The 24,719-nt window shown below is 41.1% G+C and overlaps 1 protein-coding gene across 10 annotated transcripts in view; it reads right to left on the minus strand.

Moving 5' to 3' along the window:
• NCALD (neurocalcin delta) overlaps positions 1-24,719 on the minus strand; it is a 443,801-nt gene that overhangs the window by 192,768 nt on the left and 226,314 nt on the right. For 9 of the 10 annotated variants that reach the window (XR_011070731.1, XM_068525732.1, XM_068525738.1 and 6 more), the window contains one exon: positions 12,232-12,281. The gene's annotated coding sequence lies outside the window, so the exon portion shown is untranslated. Of the gene's footprint in view, positions 1-12,231; positions 12,282-24,719 lie in introns of those variants that run through there. The other variant, XM_068525739.1, reaches the window with a different exon arrangement.

Raw genomic sequence — 24,719 nt, forward strand, 5'->3', positions numbered from 1 at the left:
TTATCCCCCATCACTCCTCTTATAGCTTTAACATGCTACTTCCCTCATCTCCTTCTCTGAAGCTGGAAAAAGCTTCAGCCTCTAATCCTGCAAATCTGCCTTCTATTTTGTTACCCTTTACCAACCCATTTCTCTCCTCCTCTTCTTCATCACACTTCCTAAAAGGATCTACACTGATTATTTCCACCTCCCTTCCCTCATTTACTCCTTAACCCAACCAATCAGACGTTCATCTGCCTTCTCCAAGGTGCCTAATGATTTCCAGGTTGCCAAATGCAATGACCTTGACCTTTCTGCTCAGGCCTCCTGAATCCCACTTTGCCCTTTGATGCCATGATAGTACAATATCCTAGCTTTCCTGGGACCTATCTGTCCATTCCTAGGCTCTTCCACTATCTCCTTCTCTCCTGATCATCCATAAATATGAGAAATCCCCATAGTCTAGCGTTGCCAGATTTAGTAAATAAAGTATAGAATGCCCAGTTAAATATGAATTTCAGATCAGCAATGAATAAATTTTTAGTATAAATATGTCCTAAATATTTCATGGGACATTCTTATACGAAAACATTATTCTCTGTTGATCTGAAATTCAATTTTAACCAAGCATCCTGTATTTTACTGGCAACTCTACCATAGTTGTTTCTTTAATGTTCATCTCCCCCCTCCCTCCCTCTCTCTCTCCTTCTGATGCATTTCTCTGTTTTACCCTGGATTTTTTATAGCATCTTCAATTCATTATATATCAAACTGAACTTACTGTTTTAGATCCTCAAGTCTACTTCTCTACCTGGCTTCTCTATCTCTAGTAATTTCTTTTCCAGCTTTCCAATCACCTCAACTCCAAATGTAGTAGCCTTCCTAGTCAAGTGGCTGAATCTCGGTTGATTTTATCCTCACCGGCATTCTTGGATCTCTCTTCCCATTTCCATGGATACTGCTAACTTGAAGTCCTTGTCATCTCTGTATGACTACAAACCACACCAGACTACCCAGGGTATTGAAATCACCTTCTCATTATCTTCTCATCCACCCTCCCTCCCTCCACAAGCTGTCACTCAATTAACATCCTAATTAAAGCCAAGTATGGATATGCCACTTTCTTGATCAAGGAAGCTTCCTACTGGTTCCTGGTTAAAGTTGAAGCTCCCTAGCCGGGATTTAGGGCCATCCATGAGTTGACCTTTCTCCTCTTACCTCCCTGTGGTATCCTCCATGTACCTCAAACTCAAGACACAGCAGAATACATTGTTGGGGTCTTCCTATTAGTTTGCTCACACTTAGGAGAGGGTGATTCTTGCAGTTTCTACATAATGCTCACAATATGCTCACTAAATGCTTGTTGAATTTGTGAAGTCAGTTCTAAATTATCCACATTAACAGGATGAAGAATTAAATCTACAAATCACTTATATGATAATGCAAGTGAATGTACTTTTTCCCAAACCCATTGCTTGCTTATTGCTAAATATGTGCAATGTCAAGCTCGCAAAAGCATCTCATATCCTGCGATGTCAAGTCACAGCTGGAGTCTGATGGGACTCCCAGGGGCAGAGACAGACACAGACCCACCCACTCTCGTTCTCAGCTGCTTCTCTTGATTTACTTTTTAAACTGATTGCTTCTCCATTTCCCCCATTTCTTACACTTGGAAAGTTTTAATGTCCTCTGTAAATGTCCTTGAATTCTGTTACGTAAATCTGCAGCCAACCCCACATGCTGATTCAAAAACATCTAAGTGCTTTGGGCTTCCCTGGTGGCACAGTGGTTAAGAATCTGCCTGCCAATGCAGGGTACACGGGTTCGAGCCCTGGTCCGGGAAGATCCCATATGCCACGGAGCAACTAACCCTGTGCGCCACAACTACTGGGCCTGCGCTCTAGAGCCCAAGAGCCACAACTACTGAGACCACCGGCCACAACTACTGAAGCCCACGCGCCTAGAGCCCATGCTCCGCAACAAGAGAAGCCACCGCAATGAGAAGCCCTCGCACCACAATGGAGAGTGGACCCCGCTCGCCCCAACTAGAGAAAAGCCCGCACGCAGCAACGAAGACCCAATACAGACAAAAATAAATAAATAAAATAAATAAATTTATTTAAAAAAAATCTAAGTCCTTTGATAATCTAAATCAGGGGTCTGCTACAGGCTAGATTATACATATTTTCAGCTTTGCAGACCATATAGTCTCTGCTGCAACTACTCAGTTCTGCTGCTGTGTCACCAAGGCAGCCTAGATGACACAAAAACAAATGAGCAGGCCTGTGTGCCAATAAAACTTTACCTACAAAAACAGGCAGTCAGTGTGCGAGTCATTGTTTGCCAACCCCCAACCTAAATCAAGCTTCTGGTGAACAAATGGCTTCATATTTTCTTTCCAAACTCTATCTTTCATTGTGGTCACTTGATTAGAAAGGATACCAGAATTTCATTTGATATGGTCTTTTCTTTTTTCACAAGGTTATAATTAAACCAAATTCAGGACCCCGAGTGGATGAGGGGAAATCAGGAGTGGGTACTGGAAGCCCTCCCTGGGACCTTCCCCCCAGCCCTGTGGACACCACCCCAGGGTGGGGGCAGCGCAAGGCCAATGGAGTGAGGAGCTCACTCTCTTTGGGCACAAATTTTAAGGGGGGGCACCAAAAAACTCAGTAATCAAAATAAATATATTAATGCAATACTTTAGAAAGTCAACATTGTTTTGAATTGATGTTTTGTTCATCATAGGTTTTTTTGCATTAATTTTGATTTTAAAAAAATATTGCATTAAACGTTATTTTATGGAGTTTTATGGTGCCTTCTTTAATTTTGTGACAAAGCGAGTGCCCTACTCCCCTCCCTCCCCATTCCTTAGAACCAGCCCCATGTCACCCTATGGGTGCATTATCAGCACCCACTGCCTTTCAGAGGATGATGTACACCTTTTTAATGTTACCTTTGGACTAGATCATTCCTCTGGGCTGCTTTGATACCATTTCGGTTACTGGACCTGCCTCATACACAGATAGATTTGAAGCGTGTGGAAACTCTTGTACCTGACTGTCTAGAGTCACTTCTTGAGGGACATGTTAAGGTGAGAAGGTAACTAACATTTTATAAAATACACACTAAGTCCCAAGTGACACTAGGGTAAGGGACTTTCTAACCATCATTGCTCATGACAAGCCAATGAGATTTTGTATACATTCTTTTGTATGAGTGAGGAAATGGAGGCTCAATAAACCAAGATTACAGAAAATATTAAAGCCAGGTGGAAGCTTCCTGCTACAACTCATTACCTATCAAAAAGCTAACACTGTGGACATAGTTAAGGCATCTTTTTGCCTCTCTCCCTAACATATGCACAGAACCTCTCTCATGTATAAAGAGCGTTCCAGTGCTTCATCTCATATGAGCTTCATGATAAACCTGGGAGGTAAAAGTCTCATATGTAAGACATGCTAGCATGGACTCATCAATTCTGTTATATGGGTGAGGACATACTCAGAAAGGTTAAGTAACATAGCCCAACGTCACCAGCTAATAAGTGGCAAAACTGGAATTATAAACCTAGGTCATCTGAGGCCTGGTGAGTTGTGCTTTTCATTATATCCTTCCCACCCTAGAGGAGCACCCCCAGCATAGGTGTCTTTGACCCAGTACCACTCATGTTCATATCATAGAGAGTTCCCAAAAGAAATAATATCTGGGACTAGAAATTTTGATAGAAGGAAACTAGCACATAAGGGAAGGAGCCTGAAGTATTGAGTGTTATCTACCCTGATAAGGAAGACCTGAGGTAAACAGGGGGTTAAGGGAGTGGAGGGAGTGTTAGGAACCCCTGGAAGGATGGAGGCATGATGAGGCTCAGAAGGACAAGGCCAACCTTGGCCTGCTTCACCCCTTTGCCAAGGGTCATCCTCTTGGTGCTAGGATTCATTGTAATTGTAATTAAAGCAATTGTAATCCATCAATGCAACTTCTGCTCAAACCCCCCAATCTTTCTGAAGATGTGGTACATATATACAATGGAATATTACTCAACCATTAAAAAGGATGAAATAATGCCATTTGCAGCAACATGGATGGACCTGGAGATTGTCATACTGAGTGAAGTAAGCCAGACAGAGAAAGAGAAATATTGTATGATATCGCTTATATGCAGAATCTAAAAGTAAAAAAAATGATACAAATGAACTTATTTACAAAACAGAAACAGTCTCACAGACTTAGAGAACGAACTTATGGCTACGGGGAGGCGGGGGGGGGGCGGGGCGGGGGGGGGAAGGCGGGGAGGGATGGTTAGGGAGTTTGGGATTGACATGTACACACCGCTATATTTAAAACAGATAACCAACAAGACCTATTGTATGGCACAGGGAACTCTGCTCAATATTCTGTAACAACCTAATTGGGAAAAGAATTTGAAAAAGAATAGATACATGTATATGTATAACTGAATCACTTTGTGGTACACCTGAAACTAACACAACATTGTTAATCAAATTTTATTTTTACTTTCTATAAAATAAAAAGTTAAAAAAAAAAAAGAAAGCAAAAGAGCAATTTCCAGCTTTCAGTTCCCATTTGTCACAGGTGCCACCAAGATTTTGTGATCAGAAGGAACGTCAACCGAACACGGGGCACAGAGGAGACCATTTAGATGGGAGAGAAGGATCAGACCAAAGTGAGGACAGGATGCAGGAGCTGAGGAGAGGGGCAGGAGGCATTAGGACATCACTTCCAACCCAGTGCCAGGGAGAAAATGGCAGGTGCTCCACTTTGGAAAGAAATCACATTTCATGTTACTCCAAACAACTTCCAGGGAGGCATCAACCCACATGAGAGGTCACACCTGGTATTATATCTCTGTAATGAGATGTACAACAGGCACTTTCAAGTGTTTAAAGTACTTGACTGTGCAAAGTTTCACAGTTGGTCACACGTTCGTAGCAGCTATGTGCCTCTTTCATTGGGGGAGCTGCCACGCCATGCTGGGATTCCACAGGGCAGCATGGCTTCCCCATTCATCAAAATAGAGCTGCTGAAAGAATCCTCTGGCAATTTTAACTACACAAAAATAGAAGACACTCCAGGCAGACTGTGAGAGACCAATCTTGTAAACAGCAGGATGGTAAGGTATAAACAAGAATGGAAAGAAAACATACAGCCTTTAAAACAAAAGAAGTTGCTTTTGACAAGGACGATAAGATGGGAATAAATTGAGCCTCAAATATCTGGAACAAAAGCTCAGAGAAGCGTTAAATCACAAGCTAGGTGGCTGCAGCAATTTGCAGTAATCCATTCCAATCTGCCAACTCATCCCTTTTAGCATCAGGCTTGATTTTACGGACCCCTCTTTCAGTTTTATATGCTTAGGTTTTTGTTTGTTTGTTTTTTTGTTTTTTCTTTTTCTTTCATGCACCACAACCAGCATTTTTAAGGCTGTTGCAACTTTCCTAAGTCACAAACAATGTTGCTTCGGAGAAAGAACCACAAACCACAATATTTCCATCTTTCATTTGACCGAATCTTGTTCTTGAATGCAGGGAAAATATGTTCGCATACTTGTACTAAGTCTTGTGTTGTTAGAAGATGTAGTGCAGCAAAACTCCAGCATCTTCTGCCCTTTCAATCTTTCTACCAATAATTAAGCACTGAGCATGTGCTAGACATGTGGCCTGGGGATAACAGGGATGAACCTGTCAGAACCTGGTTTGAGGACCACACAGTCCAATGGAGGAGAGAGACTCAGAAGTAAACAGTTATGAAAAGGGGTGAAGCTACTTTTACCCCTCCACTCTACAGTGATAATGTGCATGGGCTCCACTCAGACTTTTTCCACTCCCTAGCAGACTGCTTCCAGGCCAAAAATGCCTCTGCAGACCAACCGATCAGGGGATTAGGTACCGGTGGCTAAGCAAGCACAGATATTGGACACTACTCATGTTCTCCTATGAAGGGAGGAGGTCCTTTCTAGGAAGCTACCCTCCATCCTCCTCCACCTCCATCACTGCCTTGCTCTGCATACCTCTTCTCAGACTCAGACCTCCAAACTGCCTTGCTTGGACTTACCATCCTCCCTAGCTTTTGTTATTATTATTGCGGTCACCCGTGTCATGCATATTTACTATGTGCCAAGAACGGCCCATACATTCACTTGTTGAATTTTCATGGTATCCTTGGCCTTTGTTATCGTGGTGTTATAAATGAAGGAAATGATCCCCAGAAAATTTTAGAAACTTGTGCAAGGCTACACAGCTGACAAGTAGAAAAACTGAGATTAGAAGACAGAACTGTGTGATCAGAAAGACTATTAAACAGTACACTGGTCTGCTCCATAGGCACATGTGGTCCAACTGCCCTGCTAGGTTATTTACACTATAGACAGAGATCAACATTTCCGTTCTTTTAACAGTTCCTAGGCAGGGTACACCTGTAAGCAAGCAGAGTAGGAATCTCCCTGTGTGGTGTTATTTAAGGGAGGCCAGACAAGGATGGGTTAAAAATATCTTCACTGTTGCTTATCACAGTGTCTGGAATTTCACCATTGGAGATACATTACTTTGGGTCTTGAAGTCTTTCTGGTTTTCAGGATTTCTCTATTAGAACAAGATTGCCCTAGTAGTGTCATACTCAGCTGAGACCTCAGTGACATCAGGGCCTCAGAGAATGAGTCACAGGAGAGATGCCTAGAAAGGAGTCTGGGATCTGGGAATAGCAAAGTGGTCCTGAGAGGAGGATGAGAGGTCCCAAAGTCAGGAGTGATCGTTTTGCTTGGCTGACCCCACCTCTGTGGTCCCCAGCACAGGGCGAGCCAAATGGAGCGTACGTAAGTCTCGATCTGAGGAAACACTGTTTTGATCGGGTGTAAGAGTTGGAGGCATGGGGCATGGTGACAGGTAGTCATCAAGTACTGAGGAGCCTGAGCTTTGTGAAGGCGCAAAAGACAAGAGGCAGAATCCTTGCCCTCAAAGCGCTAACAGTCTCTTTGGGGAGAAAAAGTATCCCTAGCAAAGAATGGGTAAATAAGACAAGACAGGAATGACCAAGAACAGAATACACGTGTGATAGGAAACTCAGGAAAAGGAGAGCTCAGTGTGGGAGGAGGTGGTGTGGGCATCACTGGGGACACAGGACCCCAAGGACAGTACCAAATAAAGAGATATGATGAATGAGTTGGTGAATGCCTGTCTTACGCCAAAAGAAGACCCAGGTGACAACAACGAATTGCTACCTCGGTACTCCCAAACAAGGAAATCCAGCTCAGATTTGATCACCATGATGCAAAATGATGTTAAGATGGTCTAGAAACAAAATCTGAAGACAGATATAATGTACAGAGATACTATTTAGAATATATACTACTTCAAATTAAACTCAGGTCTTTTGATAAAAAGATCGAATGGTTGCTCCAAACGTATTATTAAAAAACCCAGAATTTCAGTAATAGGTGAAAATAACAGATTTATATATTTAGATACGTGGTGAATAAATCTGATGAAATCATTAGGCAAGACTAAACCCCTCTAAAACCAGGGGGAAAGAGATCTGATGATCACCACAGGCCAACAACACTGGCAAATTCCAAGACATTCCCCTGGATTCAGCTCTGATAAGAATGCTTTATCCTGTGACCCTCCAACCAAAGACTAATGCTCTTCTTCTGGGCTTTCACTTAATACTTCCTTCCTAAGCAGGAAAGGTTACTTCTATTTACTCTAACTTATCTTGTATTTTTTTTTTTTTTAAAAAAGGTCCCTTTATTTAATTCCTACAAAGAAAACATCTCCAAGGAAGAAAGGAAGGAAGCAAGCAAGCTTTGACCTTTATTTGCTACATGAGCTATTTTACCAATAGCTACAAGTGATTATGTTTTCACCATTCTGAATAACAACCCTTTGCACCCCTTGGCATAAGAGAACCAATAGCTGCAGCCTAAGGCTCAGTGGTGATTGAGCAGAAAAATACAGGCAGGAAAAGACTAGAAAAAGGGTGAAGAGTAAGGGAGGAGGAGCCACAAGAAGTCATTTCTCCTTTGAGTTTCTTAACTAAATTATTGCAATACATATTTTCTTTTCATGTCAACTTGGCTGCTAATGAGCTTCATTTCCACAAGTTGCCTGTTTTCTTTAAGGTGGCTGCATATCTGAGACAAACTGCAAAGGTCTCTGGTTCAGTCTGCTAATAGGTTTGTATTAACCTCCATGGAGATGCACAGACAGTGAACACATTATCCAAACCCACAATTCAGACGCAGGGTCTAACAAAGCGTACTTGTGCTTTATTTCCAGATGCAAGCAGCAGCTTGGCAAATGCAGTTCCAATGACTAAATGTTAGGATTTCTGGGACATTTTGGTCTTATAAAGAGCAATCAGAAAAAAAAAAAAAATTGAGTTCCTGAAAGTCTGAGTGGTGATTACAAAACTGGAGCAAAATGACGATAGCAGAAATTCTGTATTTACTATTTTATAAGAAAAGGATTCAGAACCCATAAAAAGAAATCAGTGAAAATGGATATTTAATACATTTAAAATATACAAATTTATAAGCATCATGTGAAATGTAAAAATTATAAATTAAACAGTATCATCCTATTAATAATTATTAGAAGGCAGAGTTTAAAAACATAAGTATTAAAAAACTAAACAGTCTCAAAAATGAAAAAAATTAAGTTACGAAATGTTGAAAATGAGATCATATTATTTGGACTCTTATAATGAGAATGCATAAATGTTGTTGCCACTGAGAACATATTTTTGTGTAAATTTCTTCACTGAAAAGGAAAAAAAACCACCCTAATCAGGAAAACGGTGATGTATTTATGAGCTATCTCCAAATATATTTCTCTGATTCCTTCATCTTCAAACACTCCTCAGGGTTTAAAAATATTCATCCAAGTTAAACATAATGTTGTGTATTTGTGTGTGGATGGGTGGGATGAAACTTATTTAGTTACCTCGAGTTGTAGTTTGCTTGAAGGCAACAAGCAAGCATTTCTGATTTGTTCTCCTTTTATTTGGTTTGCTCCTATATGCCCAGCTGCCTGTGTCTGTTTCAAAACTCTCCTGTTGTAGTGGACACACCCTAACGTGACTGCCCAGTGAGTCACGCCCTAGGATGATCCCCTCCCCTTGAGTGCAAGCACAACCTGTGACTTGCTCCCAAGCCAACAGAATACTGCAAAGCCATAGGGGATAGTCACTCCCTTGATTAGTTTACACTATGTAAGTCTCCGTCCTAGCAGACTGGGGTCAGAGATTCTCCTGCTGGCTTTGAAGTCAGCTGTCATGTTGTGACAAGGCCTGTGAGAAGCAATCAGCCACATGGCAAGGAATCCTGAGTGATACCTGGGAGGTGAGAGCACCGCAGGTGACAGCCAGCAAGAAAACAAGAGACCTCAGTCCTACAACCTCAGGTGAACCCCACCAACAACCACGTGAACCTAGAAGAAAAAAATCGGGCTCCAAAAAGGAACACAGCCCAACCAACATCTTGATTTATACCCTTATGAGACCCTAAGCAGAGGACCCAGGTAAGATACACCCAGATTCCCAATCCACAGAAACTGCGGGATAACGGTTACATGTTGTTTTACGCCACTAAATTTGTTATGCTGTTAAATTTGACAATCCACTTCGAACTCCAATAACAATTATTCTTGCAAAAAAGGTTTGTGTTGCCAGTGCTATTTTCTTCCTCCGTTTGAGGATAGCAGAAATATAACCTAAAGCTTTATAGATGTGTACACCTCTGTCCAATTCAAAACTTTAATGCAGAGTATAATTCTTCATGTATGAGTCTCAAAACATAAATTAGTTGAACTCAACATTTTTCAAAAAACTATTATCTTGGCACTTGAAAACTGGAGCGTATACCTTCAAACCAGTTTTTTTTTTAATGTGCATACTTCATTATTTTTTAGAATAAAGTTTTTAGTTTTGAAAGTTTCAGATTTGCAGAATTATTGTGAAGCTAGAACAGTGAATTCTTGTATAACCCGCTCCCAGTTTCCACTGTTATTACATCTTACATTAGGATGGTACATCTTTCACAATTAGTGAACAAATATTGATACGTGTTTATGAACTAAACTCCATACTTTATTCACATTTCCTTAGTCTCTACCTAATGTTCTTTTTCTGTTCCAGGATCCCATCCAAGATACCACCTCACAGTTAGCTGGCCAGTTGCCTTAGGCTTCTCTTGGTTGTGACAGTTTCTCAGACTTTCTTTGTTTTTGATGACCTTGGCAGTTTTGAGGAGGACTATTCAGGTGTTTTGTAGGATGCACCTCTATTGAAATTTCTCTTATGTTTTTCTCATGATTAGACTGGGGTAGTATGTTTTGGGAGGAAGATCACAGAGGTCAAATGCCATTCTCATCTCACATGATGTGAAGGATACCTACTATCAATATGGCATATCTCTGTTAATGTTAACCTTGACTACCTGGCTTGAGGTAGTGTTTGTCAGGTTTCTCTATTGTAAGTTACTCTTTTTTAAAAAAAATCTCACCCCCTTTCCATACTGTGCTCTTTGGAAGAAAGAAACTCTGTGCAGCCCCATCCGGAGTTATGCTTTACCTCCCATAAAGCAGAGTATCTACATACATTATTTGGAATTCTTCTGCATAAGAGATTTGTCTATTTTCCTCATATATTTATCCAATCATTTATTTATATCAGAATAGATAGTTATCAGATTTGGGTTATACCTCAATACCAGTTATTTATCTTGTGGTTCAAATTGTTCCAATTTTGGCCATTGGGAGAACTTTTAGTTGGCTCCTGTATCCTTTCGACATACATTGTGTCACAGTCATCATTACGAGATTTTGTTTTTGTTTTACCTTTTTTCTTTTAGTTCTTCCTTACTTTCTGGCACTATAAGATACTCCAGGCTCATTTTGCATATTTCTTGCCCCAGTCCTCAATCAGCCATTTCTCTGGTTCTTTTTATTGGGAAATAATATTGAAACCAAGATTTGAGTGGTAGATATATTTATTGCTACTGGAGCATTATTGCTTCTAGGCTAAACCAGTTTTTCAGTCTCTAAATCTGGAACCTCAAAATATCCCTATATGTTTAATATATTTTAATTTATTCAACAAACATTTTATAGAGATTACCACATGCCAGGCATTATTTTAAGCATTCTGTAAATATTCACTCATCTAATTCTTGTAATAACCTCATAACAACAACAAGAGAGGTAGTTTTATTAGCCCCATTTTATGGATGGAAAACCCCGGGCACTGAAAGGTTTGGACCTGTGCCCAAAGTCATGCAGCTACTAAGTGGCAGAGCCAGGACCTGAACCCAAGCATCTGGCTCCAGATTTGGGGCACTAACCAGTGCACCACATTGCCTCACACTAGTGAGGACCTCAAAGAGCATAAAATTGATGAATTAATTAATCCACCCATTCATTCTCCAACAAATTTCTATTATGTGCCCGTTAGGTGCTAAACTCTCTGCTAGATGTTAATTGGTGCTTAATGCCATTTGAGATACTTCTTGGACTATGGCCCAATTTAAAATGGAAGAAGAAGCTGTTGTAATGTGCCCCTTGAGAGGACTCTGGCAGCTGTCTGGGATGAAGATGGTACATAAAAAACACTCCACTAGGTGGCTGCAGATATACTTTATTATGCTACGGGCAATATTCAAGAGTGATAAGCAGTGCCTTATTTATTTAATTTCTATCCATTATCCTTTTCACAAATTTTAAAGAGAGGGTTTATTATCTTTCCTGTATATGAAACTCCCATTTTTTTCCCATAAATTTATTTACTTATTTATTTATTTATTTTTGGCTGCGTTGGGTCTTCGCTGCTGTGCGTGGGCTTTCTGTAGTTGCGGTGAGTGGGGGCTACTCTTCATTGTGGTGCGCAGGCTTTTCATTCCGGTGGCTTCTCTTGTTGTGGAGCCTGGGCTCTAGGCACGTGGGCTTCAGTAGTCGTGGCTCGCAGGCTCTAGAGCGCAGGCTCAGTAGTTGTAGCACACGGGCTTAGTTGCTCCACAGCATGTGGGATCTTCCCGGACCAGGGCTCGAACCTGTGTCCCCTGCATTGGCAGGCGGATTCTTAACCACTGCGCCACCAGGGAAGCCCCAAAACTCCCATTTATTATACTACTACTATTCACTGATAAAATATTTGAATGAAACTGTCTCTGGTGAAAACCACTGAACAAAACTGAGATTTCCATTTACAGCGATTGAAAGAAAATTTAAAATGTACACTTACTTTATGACTGTCACTAGTGGATGGTTCCAAGGGATCAAAGCTGAGATGATCTAAAAGAAAACAGGCAAAATAAATCTGTTGAATGAAAAAATCTTAAAGGATTTTTTAAAGGTCATTTATCCCCACATATTTACTGGCAGAACTCTGCGAGGCATCCCATGACTTGGCCTTAGTTATCAATAACCGTTTTGGGGAAGGGAGTGCAAGTGGGGTAGAGGTAGAGCTCTCCAGAAAGGACTTGCCTAGAAAAGGCGTCAGAGGCAGAAATGGGGAGTCTGGCATTGACCTCTTGTTGATATTTATAAATTCCTTGGAAGAGAATACAGATCCAAGGGAAGGGACAGTCAGGAACACGGGCCTTCATTTTGCACTTCAGAACAAGCACCAAATGAGCCTCCTTTTAGATGTACCAAAGTTTAGGTACATTCCAAAAAGAATTAGCAGACACAGTGTCATAATGTAACAATAAGAAATCACGATAAATAGGTCAATAAGTGAGATTAATGTATTGGTTAGATTCATAGTTCAGAAGAAAGGAATGATCAAAGCTGTTAGCCCAGGAGGAGGCTGTATGGGAGGGAGCCTGTGAGGAGCCCGGCTCAGTGTGTCTGACTGAGAAGGCTTGGAGGAAGGGGGTGTGGTCTGCTGAATCCCATCGCCAATGGACACGGGGAGGGGGCGGTCTCTCAGACTGTGTTTCTCGCATGTATAACCTCTCTTTGAGAAAAAGTGTATTTTAGAACTCTGGGAACACTAGTTTAGACAATCTAATTAGTCTACCTACTACAGTTACAAAACTATCAACAGGGTCAAAGCCCTCTTGGGAGATCTGTAAAAAAAAGAAAAAAAAATTCCCAACTCATATCATTTAATTCTTAAATATCAGAGTGTTACTTGTATTAGGAATAAGTACGAAGAAATGCACAACTTGGGGGTTTCTAAAAATCCTCCTTATTATTAAAAAGAATCAATTGGAGTAATTCGAGAAGAAAAGATGTTCCAACTGACATGTTAGAAAAAAATAATATTCTACCGATTTCTGTGTATTTGATGATGTACTAATCATTGCAAAATGCTTCTCAGTCAATAAACCAAGGACTCATATCCCTCCAAGCATTTAACAGGGAACTGAATACAGTTAAAGCAGAACTAAGAACTTTACCAAAGAGTTAAGAGATTTGTCCCTTTGAACACAGTTAGAGGTGATATATTTCAGTGGTAAGGACCCTCAGGCAATACTGAACCTCTGGATGTACCACAAATAATAGTTATTATGCTATTTTTAGTTCTGGAAATATAAGAATTCTGATGTAAGACAGATTCTTAATTTTTTCTTACTACAATAATCTGTACATTTTAATAATATAGATATTTAAAAGATATTTTGGCTTAATATAATGTAATCTTTCCAAGCATGGTTATTTTAACTAAAACAAAAAATCTGTGAAATGGTTTTTGTATATTTTCCTTTATCTCATAGTTACTTTGTTAACATATAAGCGCATTACAATTTGAAAAGTGGTATTTTAGGCTTTTTCACTGTTAAGATGTGGAATTAAGTCAAATGAATTCACAGTGTTTTACATTTTAAAATATATACAGTTAACTCTGTTCCAGAGCTTCAGATTTTACTGAAAACAAAACAAAACACAGATGCTGAGTTAAAGCGGCAAGGTGAATAAATAAGCAGTTTACCAGAGCTGACCAGACATAGGGCCCCAAAGGCTTTCTTTAGCGTCAGAGTGGACAGGCCATTAAAAACCAAGCCTGTTGCTGGCATCCAAGTCAGCTGGGTGAGACCAGGAGAAGAGTACACCACCCGAGAGGTATCAAAGCTCTGTCTGTTCTCTATGCCACTGGACAAGTCTCACTGATTTGCTCACAGAGGCACACTGAAACAGCCTATCTTACCTATTTTTTCTCAGAGATTGATAAGAAAATGATGGAGGTGGGGTGGGAGGGGCAAGGACACATGGGAAAGCAGGTGTAAATAATCCACAGGGTATATATGCATTGTTTATAATAATAGCTGCTTTCATTGAAACAGATACAGAAGAGAAATTTTGTAGACTACATGCATATCTTGCTAATTCAAACGATCATGTCAGGGAGACAAGGGGATAAGGGAGAAAGAACACAGGTGTGGAAGTCAGGAATCCTGGGGTCTAACCCCAGCGTGGCCGTTAGTTAGCAGGGGGCTAACTTTGGAGCAGTCACTTACCATCGCTAGATCTCTATACTCCGAGAATGTATGTAATCACTCTAAAAGCCCTTTTGACATCCATTTCAGGTTGGTTCTTACTTTTCCTTTAAGATCTCTATCAGGAAGTTTACTGTTTATGAACAAATGAATACGGCCAGCCAAATTAGCTTTTTCAGAAGGCTGAAGTGAATCCTTTTTTAATGGCGATAGTGCTTAAAATAGTCACCGTATATATTTTGGTTTGCATACACAAACTTCAAGGTCTATGATACGAAAGTCTGAAAACATTTGGATAAAAACTGCTTTAAAAGGTTTTAAATGTTATATGAAGATACTGTACAGTTACCAACACCATTTAACCATTATTTCTAACTACCTGATCAGTCAGCCATACCATCCATTCATGCTAACAATGAATGAAATGGTTTCTGGTCTTAGTGTTGGTATCTAATTTTTTACCCAAAACATGGCGTTTTCACTGAGCAGTATATTCTGACAAGTACTTATAAATAGAATCAAATGGCTTTTTACATTTCATTTTAATTTGATTTAATAAGTCTAGTAATTTGAATTTCAGCATCTAACCCTAACTTTCCTCTGGAAGTGAAAAAGGCTTAATATTTATTCATTTAGAAAAAAATGTACCATGCTCCAAAACACAATTCAACTGGAAACAGATGATATTCATCCTCTCAGGGGCACTTAGCATAAGCTAAATATATTCACAGCACAGCTGACCATTTATAAACCCAGCTACCATCACAACCAGAGAGCTGCGTCAATGGCAGTCCATTCATTGGTCTGAAGTAAAAAGCCATGAATCCTGCTAGGGTGGAGGCCACGTCTGAACATCATGCAATCAACACTGGCTCTACTTTACAAAAATGTTTAATAAAAATATTTTAAAGCACTTCATTGTCTTGTTTTCTACTTTTAGACTGAGTACTTAAATGAGGATTAATTTAGTTCTTTCCACTTCAGGAAACATGGATGTTAAGTATGGAGGGAGCAGATTTAAGAGGAATACAGTTTCCTTCAAAGGAAACCATTGCTATTGCCCCTGTTTCTCACGGCACAACCTCACTTGGGCTAGGTGCTCTCCTGAGCTTCCTTCAGATGCCACGATTCATTCTGGTGTCATGACTCTGGGGCTCAAGTTGTGAGGAATAGATATTTTTCTCATTTCTTTCTCAGACCTGGTCGTAAATTCAAAAAGCACGTTATGAGAAAATAAAAACAATAATAGCACAAAGAAACCAACCTGATTCCAGAGAAGAGAGATCCACTAAATAGGGGGTTAAAGAAATGTCTTATTCGGCTAACTGGTCAGTCAACAACAGAGAACTGACGAGCGCAGGAATTCCAGGCCACCTGCAATGCCCCTCTTGGGAGAAAGGCTGGCTGGCTCACAAGCAGAAAAATACAGTCATCCAATAGCCACACATAAGGCGTATGTGTTTATCCATTCATTCAACAAACACTAATTTAGCATCCACTGTGAGGCAGGGGCTAGCCCTAGAAATGAATGACATGACTTCACCCCTAAGGGGCTCACTGCTAGACAGGGCAAGCCAGCTAGTCACTTATGACAGACAAGCAAGCAAAGAAACTAATCAAAAGGGGAGCAGTTGGATGACAGACTCATACAAACATGGGTAACCAATCTGAGCAACACCTCCACGCACTCCTCACTCCTTCCTTTCCCTGTCTTACGGCTGTTCTCATTAGTGATTTGTCATTAGCCCTGTTGCCACTTGATGTCATCTATTTATTTGTTTCTGTTTGGTTGTCTGCGCCCCCCAACTCAAGTATGTCCTTGATTTCTTGGGTTCACTGAGGTAAACCAGCCCCCAGAAGAGAAACTGACACCTAGTAGGTGCTCAGTAAATATTTGTTTACTAAATGAATGTATGAGTGAATAAACATCATAGAAGTTACTCAGAAAAAGGAATGACTATCGCTTCTCGGCCTTTTGGCTAAGATCAAGTGTAGAAAAAGGAATGACTGTCTAGAAAGATGGGAGGAAATGAGGTTGAGTTCTTATAAAAAGCAATTAAATTTTGACAAAGAAGAAGCTGAGAAGTCAGTTGAGAGAAACTGGCTTAGCAGGTCCTCAGAAACACCCAGCGATAGGTCTGTGGAGAACAATAGGTAGTTTTGTCTGTCCAGTGCCCTGTCATGGCTTTGGTGGGGCGGCCAACCCCAGACTTCACTCTTCTTACCACGGGGGAGGGCCCAAACCCAAGCTGGGCCATCTGAACCTCCCCCGTGGGCATTCAGAGGCGACAAGACAAGAGGCTGTGCGGTCAGCGGCGCAGCACCTCACAGGATGGTTTACTCACTCGTTCTTGCTTTGAAGACCCTCAGTTGCCCTGGTTCCCGCATTCCCCAAGGCCTCTTCCCTCAGTTCTATAAGCTATTTTTTTCAGGCTCCAGTCAGTAATCTCCGTTTATTTCTGTTGGTCACATCCAAAGCTCTCTATGACCACATCCAAAGCTCTCTATGACCACAGGGTCTGATTAAAGATGAATGTGGCTTACAGGGGCTCTCAGGAAAGAACTGTTCTCGAACACTGACCATGTGCAGGTACTGGGCTAAGCTCTCTATAGGAGTTACCCAATTTAATCAACAGAACCATCTCTATGAGTGCCTATTCCCACTTTAAAAATGAGGACACTGACATTTACAGACGTTCAGTAAAGTGTCTGAGCTTAGCTCAGAGGGGCATAGGTGAGCTGACTGAGGTAGCCAGGGCCCAAAAGGAGTCTGGATTTTATTCTGAGTGCAACTTATTCTCCCATTATTCCCATAAGAAAACATATCAAAGAAAACAAACCTAAAAAACAAGGAAAATATTTTAAGAAATATTTTCATGTCTGTTAATGCCGAAGCAGCTGACAAAGTGCTATACTCTTGCAACGCTGGGCTGCAAACTGAATGACGATCCAGGAACCGACTGGAAAATGATCCTGCCAAAAGCTTCACACGGCAACTGTTCTATGAATCCTTAGCAGATATGAATTAAGAAATGGACAATCTCTCCAAGATCTTACGAGGTAGAGACGATGACCCACATTTTATACGAGGAAAATGAAGCTCAGAGGGGTCCATAGCTAATTAGGTGGAAGAACCAGGATTTATGACCAGGCTTGTCTGACATCAAATCTCAGTCATAACCATCATGCCACACTTCCCCCAGAGTCAATTTAATAAAATACCATGTTGCTTGATCAACATTACTGAAGAATTATGTAAGCCTCCTGCACCACAGAGATTCTGTAAGAAAAAAAAAACTTTAAAATATATACCTTGTTGGATGAAAATGTTTCACATTTTCTGCACTTTGTATACCAAATGCCCATGTTAATCACATGAATATGACTGATTCCATGTTGCTGCCCTCATGCACTTTGAAATGTAAACACCTGTTTGCTCCTAAAGGAAATGGGCCTACATTACAGACTCAGAACACTGTATTATTATTTTAGTTTTCTGTGTTTTATTTTTTTCCTGTCTCTTTATTCACTTTCGAGACTTTATTTCTTGCAATTTTCAGTATGACTGCTTCCTGAAACTCTTCCCTGGATAGTAACATGCTATTTGTTACTTACTTGGGATTAAGAAACCTGACAACTTTGTTTGTTAGCATTCTTAGTAAAAGAAGAATAAAGAGAAGCCAAGCAAGGAATATTAAATGCAGAAACAAAGGGCTGTGGAAGATAATGTGGCCTGGGGGCCTGACTTCAAAGGGCAGGCCTGCAGGGTGTCCTCAGAGGAGGGTAGGGAATGAGCTAGAACCGAGAGCAGAGGCCAGACTGTGTAGGACACAGATCATCCAGAAGGTCCTTCTGAGCTGGCAGTTTATAACACAGGGCACACTCTTTTATGGGAACAGCATTTTACATGGTGGTTGGGTTGTCAAACCATTCTTTAAAATCTTATTTAATCTATTATATACACGAAACGTTTTCGCCTCGATTCTATGAGAAAGTGAAATAGGAGCAAGAAATCAGAAAGTCAGGTAAATATTGTAAGGCCATAGCCTCTAAAAGAAAAAGGAGGAGGAGGGGCAAAGAAAGGAAGGAGGGAAAGAAGGGAGGGAGGGAGCGAGGGGGGAGGGGTGTTTCCTTGGTTGGGGGGTGTAGGAGGGCAGATCCAGGTTTGTGGTGTCTGAGCTTATACAATTAGAAGCCCTTTTTAAATAAATACAAATTGTAAGACAAAATTAAATATCAATGGGGATATTTTTTAGAATGAGAAAGTATATTAAAGAAATTACAAATTTTAATAACTGAAAAATAGCTTAGCATAATAATATATGTTTAGTAATTAACTACCAGATACATGTATATATGGAAGTGACTGTAAAATCACATAAATATATCTTATTAAGCCCATATAAAATGTATCCCCAACTCAGCTTCCCCTGACTGATCCCAAAAATGCCTCTGGCTATGCCAACACCTCTCCACGTGAGGGTAAAGGCAATCACAGTGGAAAGAGACAGCGCTCTTAACCAACTGTAGTCAAAATCTCCTTTGAAAAAATCTTACAAAAACACGTGACCAAGGGAGCCCAAGGCTAGGGTGCCTTAAGCATCCGAGCTCAGGGTAGATCCTATGCCTTTCCCTCCTCCGTGTCCGCCCTATTCCCGTGATCAAAGGGTCCTCTTCCTCTCATATCCTCACAAAGAGGAAGCAGAAAAGAGTCCATGCTCATGCTTTAATCAGTCAGGAGAGCTCGGGTCTCCTGATCCAGACTCATCAAAACTTGCCACAAGGGAAGCTGTGCAGCAAGACAATTAGCAACGTGGATCCCACTGGAGTTTTATGGAGCCTTGGCTCTACATCTTCTCTCTGAGATAGTCGTGAAAATAGCTGTGTCCAAATTTTCCTTCATCAGCACCAGTGTGCATGTGTGGGGCATGGGTGTGTCCCTCTGCAGCCAGGACATCAAGTGCTCTGGCCATGACTTCAACTTTTCCTATTCCAGGGAAGTGGTGACATGGCTGGTCTGGCAGCCTCTATTTGTTTCTACTGCAAGGCTTGTACAACTCCTTTTTTGCAGGTTTCGCCAGTGACTTGGCCTTCTGAACTGGAAGCTCCTTATCAGTGTCATATAATCAGGAGCAGGCTGTGCCCCCAGCATCAATGTTTCTGGCATCACTGAGCCTGAAACCAGCCTGGACCATTCCACCAACTTTCTTTATGGGTCTTGGGGTCAGCCGGCCCACGGCAGATTCAGTACTATCTGTATTCCAAGGATCAGTGAACAAGCGAATGTCCACCCCAAGGCGAAAAGGGCATTTACTACCCAGTGGTGATTTGGACTTTACATGAGAACCTGGTCGATGACCTAGAGCATCTCTGTTATCTGAGGTCTGGGTAAGAAGCCAGAACTCCTCCCTTAGAGCTGGGCTGGGCCCTTGTCCACAAGGCTGGCTGGGTCATGCTGCCGGTCCTAAAGCACGCTGTGTGCATCTGAAGTCAGAAACTCTGCCAGAAAAACGGAAAGTGGAGTCGGGGAGCAGAAAGAACTCAGGGCCGGGGACTCGAGTGAAACGTGTGTGACTCTATGTCCTGAGCTGTGAAACAGTCACAAACATTATTTGGCAAGAAATAGGAACATGCGTGACTGTATCTCCTAACAGATGTCTCACGTGACAATTAATAATCTTTCTTTTCTTCCTCTTTCTTTCCTCTCTCTTTCTTCTGTTTTTGTTTGGTTGCTTTTTGCTGTCTCTTCTTTCTTTTTTGCACAGCTCCTCTCATTTGTGGGTACAGGCAGGTCCCATGCAGAGCACGTCACATACAGTATCTCTTTTATTTCACGTAATAGTCCTAAAAAGCAGGAATCATTGTTCTTATTTCACACATGAGGGAACAGAGGCTTTGGGAGGTGACAGCTGTATTAGTGGGTACGCCAAGCCTGTTCTATTAGGAACACTCAGTATCTTTTTCTTGATAGACAGATGCCATCATAGGCTAGAGTAGAGGTCTTTCCTTTGGTACCCTGCGTCACATCCTGCCCGCCCCTCTGCTTTCTGCTGCAACTGGAGGACGGGTGGAGGGGGTGCAGACTCCTCTGGGGCTGGCAGTGCTCTCCTAGGTACCTTCCGACTTTCTGCCTCCAGTCCTTCCCCAGTGCTGGGGCCCTACAGTCTGCAGGTGCAGCCAGGAAGCACAGGGGACAAAAGCTCCGGGATGGTTCTCGGCCAGGGGAGAGTGAAACTGGATGGATAAATGCCCTGCTGTCCTCCTTACACAACTCCCAGAGACAGTCTAAAGTAATCACATCCCTATTTGCCTACTCAAATGCCTGCCTCAAAATTTGCTTCTGGCGGGGAAATCAAACTAAGACATCTTCCAATGATCCCCTTAATTCCATTTGCCTTGTTAGCAGACCTTCTGCTTCGATGTACATGCATTTTATATGGCTAACAAGCTTCTCAAATGAAGGAATTTCTTCCCACTGTTTTTCATTAACCAGTCATTTCCCTTAACTACACCGCCTTTTAAAGAAAAGGGATGCAAGAGAAACAAGCACGCTATAAACATCTCCCTCTTCCTCTGCTCAGAGTGCTGAAGCCCAGGCTCAAAGTCCCATTAAGAGGAGAGCTCATCAGAGCTACTGACAACACCTCCTACTTTGTTCAGGTGGGAAGCAGACACCTGAACATACTGTAATAAAACAAAACTTAAATGATAATCTGACAAGTTAATTAGTTAGAAAATATTATTTTGCTGTCAGATATTTAGGCATAAATCAGAGGCAGTTCATATAAACGACTCTAAGGTTTACTTTTACACAAAAAAACTATCTAGAATTTTTCCCCTTGGCACTGTTAATTTTCTATTACCTAGAAACAGCATTAATAGCAACAGTTTTTCTTCCATCTCTCTCTCTCTCTCTCTCTCACTCACACACACACACACACACACACACACACCTTGACCCTCACACCTGCTAAAACTCAATGATTCTGGATCTCCTTCCACTAGAAGTGGAGAGACTTTTGCTTGTATCTCCACCCTGACCCTGGACCACTGCTGTACGCTGAATAATGGCCCCTCAAATATGTCCTAATCCCCAGCACCTGTAGGTGTTATCTTATATGGCAAAAGGGACATTGCCGATATGATTAAACTAAGGATCTTGAGATGGGGAGATAGATTACCCTGCATCATTCAGATAGGGCCAGTGTAGTTACAAGCGTCCTTATGAGAGGGAGGCAGGAGGGTCAGAGTCAAGGGAGAAGGCAGTGAAAGCAGAGGTTGGAGTGACACAGTCAGGAGCCAAGGAATTCCAACAGCCTCTAGAAGCTGAATGAACGACAAGGAAATGGATTCTCCCCTCAGACAGAGCCTCCAGAAGGAACCGGCCCTGCTGACATTTTGACTTTAGCCCACAGAACTGATTTCAGACTTCTGACCTCCAGAACTATGAAAAAATAAATTTGTGTTGCTTTGAGTCTCTAAGTTTGTGGTGTTTTGTTACAGCAGCCATAGGAAACTGTTACTTTTCATTCTGCTACTTCACTTCTACGCTGACCTAACCAGCACCCCTTTGCTCCCCTCCCTAAACCTACACACTACATCCAAATGAGAAACTAGACAGTAGTTTCCTCCTCATCAACCCTGAATGACATGTCCTGGGTGTTGGAGACCTCACAGCACTAGGAACCCTGTACCATGAGGACAAGAAACACTTGCATACAAGGGGTAAGATGTTCAGAAACAATCAGAGTAGGACAGCAGCGGGGGCTACAGAAAAGGATTTAGGAGTCATTGGCATATGGGTGACGGTTGAAGTCAAACCACAGCTATGCCACATAAATATATGACAGCGGCCTTGGTAGAACTAGGAAGTGGATAGGGGGTTTAGTTTGCAAATGATACCCTATCAGAGATCCACAGAAAATTAACAAAAGAAAATGTGATCTGGAGTATAATTTTTACAAATTTTTCTTGAGCTGAAATGCAATCTCAGATAGCTGATGAAGAAGATTATGTCTCAGAGAAAAGCAAGCCTCAAAGGAAGCTCTTGAGTTCTGTTATTAGGCACAAGGATACAAATATAGTTCCTACCCTCAAGGAGATCACAGATAATTTCATTATAATGTAATCTGTGGTATGATAATGGCGTCCCCAAGTGTTATGGGCGGGGGAGGGGACAGTTGGTCCAATTTATGGACTGAAGAAAACCCTACTGGAGGAAGAAATAACTAAGAGGAGTTTTGAAGGATGAAAAGAACAGGGAGAGAGAGGGGAACATTCAAGGCAGAAGAAACAGCACAAAATAGTGGAGGTAGTTAAATGAATATGAGTAGGTGAGTTTCCCCAGGAAGATAATGCATAATGGAAAAAAAAAAAAAAAAAAAAAGAGAAGCAAGGACAGAGCCCTGGAGAGGAGGAAGGATTAGAGAAGGCAAAGGAAAAGAAGCCCCTGAATTAGTCCAAAAAGAAAAAGAGGAGCAGGAGGGAAGTCTGGGGGAAAAAAATCGATGAGGGTAGAGAGCTTCAGGTAGGCAGGAGGTGAGGAAATAACTGCTAAAAGGACCAGAGGAAGCCATGAGGGAATTTTCACAGAACGGATTCACTGGATGATGGGAGTAAACACCGGATTGCAAGGGGCTTTCAGGTAAACGGAAGTAACGAAGTAGAAGTAGATGCACCATGTTCAGTCTGCCCTTTCCAGTTTCTTGGTTGAGACAGGAATGAGAACCATGCCCACTCGTCAGGTTTTTAAACTTTGGAGACCAAAATAGGCTTCATAAGCTGGCACTAAAAAGAACAGATAAGATTTAAATACACAATGAGAAGATAAGAATCAACTTGGACCATCCTCCTCAGACTAAGGCAAAGCTAAAATAAGTGGAAATATCACCACAAGAACAGTGGGGCAAGCTGGCTGGGGAGAAGAAAAACGTTTTAAAAGTATGAGGCTACATATTAAAAAAATTATCAAAGAAGTCTCAACTTAAAGATCCCAAGAAGAAATAAGGAGATCTGGAAGCACATGAACTAGAGAAAGAAGTGGGAATAAGTTACGAAGTGTAAGACAAAGAAGGAGATTCTACATCAAAGGGGAAAAATAATTAAACAAAATATTATGAAAACTACAAGGTAAAAAAATAAAGAAGGAAAGCTCATCTTAATTGATGAGACGTCTGGAATGCAGACTAGTTTTAACGAGGCACGCTTCTGTAAATCACACAGAAGCTAAATGCACACAAACCAGTGGTGAGTGTTACTAAGTAGGTTCTTAGTTCTGAAGAATTAAGACACAATGATAAAGTAGAAGACAGAGGAATATTTTAAAAACCCTATTTCCACAGTCACTTCCAAATTTAGCAAAAATTTCCTAAGGACTGACCTAAGGAGACAGAATTACATTTACATAATAGCGTAACTTAACAGGAATAAACACAAAATGGAAAATTGAGTTTAAGGAGGATGTTAACATGTTCTTTTCATGCAACCCAAGTGGCCAGATAAGACGTTGATGGATCTAGTATAAAAGTGAAGAGCTTAAAATCCACAACAGAAAACAAGTGATTAAAATGGTCAAGGAAAATAAAGAACAAGAGGAAAGGAATCATTCGTGGTGTCAAATGCTGTCAACAAGCCCAGTACAATGAACACTGAGAACTAATCATTCCAGTGAGCAGGACGGAGGTCACTGGGGACCTTAACAAAAGGTTTTGGTAGCTTTCTGCTTACACATATTTGGATAATCTCGTAAAGAAAAGATCAAAATTGTACTATCAGGATGGGCAGGCAAAGAGCATGATGCAACTCAGTCTTGTCATTTCTAATCATTTCCTGATAGTAATTTCTTTGCCGAACAAGCAAAGAAATAATGGTTAAATTTGCAAGTGGCAACAGAAACATGCAACAAGTAATTGCATCCTGAAAAAGTCTAAATAATGATAATGACCTACAGTGTATCCTCAAGCCTGAAGCTGAGGTCAGACCTTCACCTTGTGCTGAGCACAGGCACATGACCCCACAGATCCCTGGTAATTACCTGTGATCACCAATGACTGTCTGGCCTTACTAAAGGGCTGGGTCATCCTTGTATTCGCTTCTGAAAGTCAAATAATTAAATCTTTTTTTAAATTAATTTTTTTATTGAAGTAGAGTTGATTTACAATGTTGTGTTAGTTTCAGATGTACAGCAAAGTGATTCAGTTATATACGCATATTATATATATTCTTTTTCAGATTCTCCTTCATTATAGGTTGTTAACAAGATACTGAATATAGTTCCCTGTGCTACATA

The sequence above is a fragment of the Eschrichtius robustus genome, chromosome 17, assembly GCF_028021215.1.
Source record: "Eschrichtius robustus isolate mEscRob2 chromosome 17, mEscRob2.pri, whole genome shotgun sequence".
NCBI lineage: Eukaryota > Metazoa > Chordata > Mammalia > Artiodactyla > Eschrichtiidae > Eschrichtius > Eschrichtius robustus.